Genomic DNA, 6,545 nt, shown 5'->3' with positions numbered 1-6,545 from the left:
TTGGGGTCTTGTTCACGAATGAGGGAAAATCGGAGTGTGAGATCGATAGGCGGATAGGTGCAGCGTCTGCAGTGAAGCGGGCGCTGTATAGGTCTGTCGTGGTGAAGAGAGAGCTGAGTCAAAAGGCGAAGCTCTCAATTTACCGATCGATCTACGTTCCCACCCGCATCTATGGTCACGAGCTTTGGGTTGTGACCGAAAGAATGAGATCTCGGATACAAGCGGCCGAAATGAGTTTTCTCCGCAGGGTGTCTGGGCTCTCCCTTAGAGACAGGGTGTGAAGCTCGATCATCCGGGAGGGACTCAGAGTAGAGCCGCTGCTTCTCCACATCGAGAGGAGCCAGTTGAGGTGGCTTGGGCATCTGTTTAGGATGCCTTCTGGACGCCTCCCTGGTGAGGTGTTCCGGACACGTCCCACCGGAAGGAGGTCCAGAGGAAGACCCAGGACACGCTGGAGGGACTATGTTTCTCGGCTGGCCTGGGAACGCCTTGGGATTCCCCCGGAAGAGCTGGCCCAAGTGGCTGGGGAGAGGGAAGTCTGGGCCTCCCTACTTAGGCTGCTACCCCCGCGACCCGACCCCGGATAAGCGGAAGAAAATGGATGGATGGATGTGTTATCCACAAATGCTTTACTTAAATTTTACTTGTAAGAGTTTTTAAGTCTGTTAAATTTATTAAGGCATTTTTAAGGTGTAACTTCCAGTAGTTTAAAATTTATTTTTAGTGTAGTACTTTCTTTGACCACTATGTACCATGGCGCTGTTTGGAAAGACGCGTGTAAGAAGAGGTGGAGCTTTGACGTTTCTCTTTCCGGGTCAAACTCTCTTCAAAATGGTGGATGTTCTGGAGCTAGAATTATTAGCCTTTGTGTTAGCACAAGCATTGTTAAAATCACTACACAATTTTCAACTTTTCGCGGCGAAAACGAAGCTTAAACAAGCGATCAACATGACATGAAAGTCTTTTCACAGAATCTGGACGAACAAAGTGTCACTTTTAGCCGGAGTGGGCCTGTTAGCTTTGCTTAGCTTCTCAGCTTAGCTGCTATTACCGATACAAAACACCTTTTTGGATGGTTTAAAAACAGATTTTTTGCTGTTTAAACTTTTCATTATAAAAACGTAACTGTCGGTTTGCCTTAGTGAATCATATTAGGACTTTTTCACCGTTTAGTCATTAAACGGGGCGTTAGCGTTTTGTTTAGCTAATTGCTAACCGGAAGCCCACTCTATATTATAGATTTTACCGTTCGTAGCAGCTAAAAATCTAAACTCTTTCACTTAAAATTTTGAAAACTGGATTGATCAAATCCTTAAACCCTTAGGTTTAAATCAGCTTCACTCATTTGGTTATAAAATGCATGCAACATATTTATTTAAAATGGAGAAGCAGACGCGGTGTGAGAATGGCCCCCACCTTCAGAATGAGGCACACAGACATGCAGCTTGGAGCAGACCGACACAGCAGAATGAGAGGAACGTAGCTTGGAGCAGAGATCAAAGAATGCAGTTTTTTAAAACAGTTATGCTCACAATTCAAGAACCAGCATAGAAAATACTTTTTCTGTGTGCATTGTATAAGAATGCTCTCTAACGAGCCTCACACGGGGCACCAATAATATGTAGAGGGATTTGTTGATCGAATATCTATATAATTTATTAGTTATGAGTCAAGCTCATAAGATATGCATTTATTATGCAAATAACCTCGTTCAGCGGGCACCACCTCTTGGAGAGGAAAATAAATCAGTCTCTACCCTCAAATGTAACTGAAACGTGAATTTTTTCTTGTGCTTAAAGAGCATTAAATCAGTTAATACACACAGATATGTCAAAATAATCACACTTTTAGTTAATTTTATGTATTTTATTACAAAAATAATATTCCGATGTACATAACTGATTAAGCTTATTCATAAAAATTAATACACAAATTAGTAACAAAATGACCTTGGATCAAAGGTTATCCGATTATTAAATTCAGGGTAACTTTTTATAAAAGGTAGAATCTTGGACTGGTTTGTTGGGGTGGAGTTAAAATTGTCTAAATTAACTGTGGTGTATCTAAATTAATGTTATTGTGAATGTATGGTCACCAGAAAGTGCATTGAAGGGTCTCTCTCACCAGAACGAGCTGTCAGAATGTCCACAACTGCTTATGATGATACCAGCAAGGCCTGAGATGTTCCGGTGACTGAAAGGCGGATTGTGTCCTCAAAAGTCACCGATCACCGTTGTAGGGACGAAGGTCCGGCCACTGGCTCTGAAGTCAGCTGGGATTTATCACTCTGTGGTGCTATGGCTCTGGTTCAGTCAGGTTTCTCTGAGACGTTTGCAGAAAAGCTTCTTCCCTGGACATCTCACTAGGGAAGAAGTTGAAGTGGCTTCATGTAGAAGGAGCGGTGAAGTGTGTAGTCAGTGGTGGAGAAGAACTGAGAAGTGAAATGTCTGTCTGGGTGTTACAGATTGACTTAGGACCTCCCACCGGACGAGATATGGTTCATAAACTCTGTCATGTTTTAATATAAAATAACAGTCCATTTTAGTTGTCTGCCTTTTAAAAAGCCACACTTGTTTTAAAAGGAGAAAAATAAACATGATTATCTTAGAGAGGTTACTTTAACACAGACATCTTCTATGACACATTCAGTTCTGACACTGTGAAAAAAACATGTAATGTTCGCCCAACAGGTGTCCTGTTCATCTCCTGAAAAGAGGATGTTATTCTGAAACAAAGGCTTCTTTTAAAACTGTTATCTCCCTGGGAAAATCCTGGGAGTAAACTCCTCGGCAGGTGTCCCACCTCGAGGTCAAAAATGAACCACAGCTCTCATTCAGACGATCTGTCCGTTTCGTGGGAAATAAGTCTATATTAACAAGTGGCCAACACTTTGACAAGGCTGACTTTAATACCTGTAAAATAAAGTCTGTTCGTTCCCAAGGGAATAAATGCATCTTGTTTTAACAGTTTAAAACACACACATGAATGATGTTTGTTTTGAGATGAGGTGAACTTTGTTCAAAGGTGGTGTTAACCTACATATTCCCACACTTTTCGATTTTCAACCCCGATGGTTGTGAATTGAAAACTCGTCGTCCACACCTCAGGAATGTTCCAAGAATGTTGTAGTAGATTCCAAAAGTCAAAGTCTATAATTCCATGGAAGGAAAACAAGGTTAAAGTTATCCCATATGAAGTCTGAAGGAATAATTCCAGATAGGGAAAGGATCAATGTTCTAGGTTATTCCCAGTGTGTTCAAAAGGGTTAATTCCAAGTGTTCGAAGGGTTAATTCCACAACATGAAACAGGAAAGGCAAAGGTATTCCATTTGAGTTCAAAGCGATAATTCCACCTTCAAGGGAACGGAAACTCAAGGGTGTTCCATGTGAAGGCCAAGGGGTCCTCTGGAAGGCATGTTGATGTCACTCTCTGGAACGATGGGTTGGATCGTCAGGAGATACCGTTGTGTCATCTGGATGATGGACTGGATCAGTTGGATGATGCAGTGATGTCATCTGGATGAAGGATTGGACCATTTGTATGATGCATCAGGACAGTGTTCATCTGGACCACCGGACGTTGGCATAGGATGGTATCCATCTGGTGACTTCTGGTGACCATCTAAACTACGTGTCTAAGCGCTTTGTTCATGTAATGGAATCCTAAAGATAAATCTGCATGCATGCAAATCTAATGTCAACTTAATTGACAAAATAAATTGTTCAAAGTGTTCTTGAATAAGAAAAAATAATCTAATGCCTCTACTTTTGTATACGGGTATGTAGACAAAATGTGTAGGCTAATGATTAAATGTTGAAGAAAAATAAAGCATGCAATAAGAAATTTGGTGTAAAAATACGTAAACAAAAATTTAGGAGGCTTAGTTCATTTTGTTTAACAACTTTGTTTGCTAAAATGGATCACTCACGTGGTGAGTGTTGAATGAATTTTAAAACAAACTTTAACACGTTGATCAGCTGAATGTGAACATAAACAAGAACGATTCTGATGACGACCAGAAGTAGCTTTCCCCCACTTGTGGGTTGTTATCTTTTCGACCGTTGATTGTTTTGCTTTGTGTTGCTTGATCTAGTGGTCAAAGAATGTTGAATTTGTTTTAAAGTGTATTGTTGTAAGGTTTAAGGTGTTTTACCATACCTATTTCTTTTGAAAGTAAAATTTAATTTAAAGATTTGTAATCTTATGTTTTGAGATTTTCTAATTTAAGAAGAGTAAGATTTATTTGAATTTTGTAGTTTAATTAGCCTAAATTTTGGTTTTAGTTAGGATTTTTAGTTTAAAACTCTTCTTGATTAGTTGTTTAGTTTGAGCCTTGTGTGGCTTGATCTCGTTTGAGTACACAACTGGAGACAGTTGGTCTGTTATTAGATGTATTCTTGTACACCCTGGAAGGATGTTGTGGGTGAGCATTCCAGCTTTGGAAGCTTTCTGTCCAGTGGGTGGTGTGGAAGTGTACTGGACCGTTTTCTTCCCCCACTTAAAGCTTTTCATGGGAGGCTTTTTGGTCACTGTATGTTTTGAGTTGCTTAGTTGTCTTGTTAAGACACTTTTTATTAAAGGTGAATGTATTTCTCGGTTGTTTATTCCGATCTTTCATGTACTGGTGGTTGCGTGTTCTCACCAGATTTGTAGTATGGGTATCCAGGAATTGTCATTTGTCGACCATTCATCATTGTAGTGAGAGAGCCAAGAGATGGATTTAGCTCAAGGGTGCTCTCTTACATGTTATAATATCTGGACTAGTTCAAGTACATGATATTATACTTAATTTAAACGGATTCTTTCATTTTTCTGGACTAAGTGATATTGTGCTTAGAAGTACTGTGTCGGAGATGGTCTAATCAGTGACATGAGACATTAATTTTCTTTGACCCATCAAAATGAATGTGGTCATTTATTAACAGAATCAAATTTTAACATCAAAACATTGTACACTTGATTATTCTGATTGATTACAATAACACAGCTTAATTAATGAGCTTTACAATGAGAAATCATACGGCCATGATTTCTCACTTGCAACTGAAAACAACAGACATATCCTTAGGTCTTAAATTAATGTCTGCAGGCTTAGCTTATCTTTTTACTGGCGAGATAGAAGAGATGGAGTAAAGTTTAAGGAGGGAAAGTGGATACTTAGGGTTAACTAAGATAATAAAGAAAAGATGGGGAGTTATCTTGTTTGAAACCAGATAGCACGTTTCCCAATGATTTCGGCTAGATGTACCCGAGCGTCGACTCTTTACCTTGGTGGGGTTTCAGAGAGGTCTTCTCCTGGCGTCCAGCAAGGCTGAGTCTTTTTACCTCCAGGGATTTATCCGCGTCTCATCAACTTGGGATGACGAGGCTGACTGGCCCAGCTTCCAAAATAAACTTCCCCGAAAGATAGGATTAAGTTGAGTGGAATTTCAGCAAACGTGCTGAACTCCTGAGATGTTGAATAGGTCTTTGGCGTAATGACCGGAATCAACACTCCAGACAGGTGTCATCTTTAGAAAATGACCACCGTGGACTTCACCCTTGCAAAGTCGCACTGTCTTCCTTCTCAGCAGAACTCTCTGTTCTCCATGGAACTTCTGTTCTCCTTCGGAACTTCGGTTCATGTCTCCCAGAACTCCTGTTCTCCTGTGCCCCCAGAACTAACTGGAACTAGGAAGTGTCGACTTTTAAAGAGTTCTGTTTCCGGTCCCTTTTGGGAAGTCCTGATTGGTTGAAAGAACCAACAGGGGTGTGGTTTTAGTGACGTCAGAGGGTTACTACAAGTCAGAAAAACAGTGAGATGTTTGGGAACAGACAGAGAAATGTTTTGGAGAAATGACAGACTACAGGTGCCAGTAGCTTCTTATTTCTGTCTGAGAGGTTTAAAAACATGACAGTTCGTTCCAATAACTTCTTTCTGACTGTCTCCGACTTTTGACCGACATCACTACTTCTCATTTCAGACAGAAGATCAAAAATTGCATAATTACTTTGTAACAGACATTAACTTGATTGCTAATTTGAATGAGGATTAAAAAATCATTAATACTGTTTCACAGTTGATTTAAAATGAGTAGTTCACTTCAACATTTAAAATGGTTTGAACTAAACACACTTTTGATTATCAAGACATTTGTAAAAATAGTAATGACAATATAAAAAGAGAGTGTTCTTTCAACTGATTAGTTCAGGATACAAATTAGAAAGTCTCTGGATGAGCTTAATTTGTATTTCTGGATTCAAATCAATGAAATAACAGTTCCTGTCCCATGAAAGTCCTCAGGGTCAGGTTTTGACCGGAGGCTTAGTTCACTACATCATCTTAGATGAAGAAATGCCAGTAGATTGATGTAGAGCTCTTGCAGGTGGGAGCTGGCAACAGATCATGCATTCTTTGACGTAGTGGTTTACATCTTTTTGCATTCTTGGCCAGTAAGAAACATGTCTTAATGCTTTGAGTGTTGTTTTCGCACTATTGTGTTTTGAAGATGGGGTTTCATGGGCATGTGCTATCATCACCCCCCTGTGGTCATGAGGCACCACG

This window comes from Nematolebias whitei, chromosome 5 (assembly GCF_014905685.2).
Source record: "Nematolebias whitei isolate Nwh7 chromosome 5, NemWhi1, whole genome shotgun sequence".
NCBI lineage: Eukaryota > Metazoa > Chordata > Actinopteri > Cyprinodontiformes > Rivulidae > Nematolebias > Nematolebias whitei.
This window is presented reverse-complemented; position numbering follows the sequence as displayed.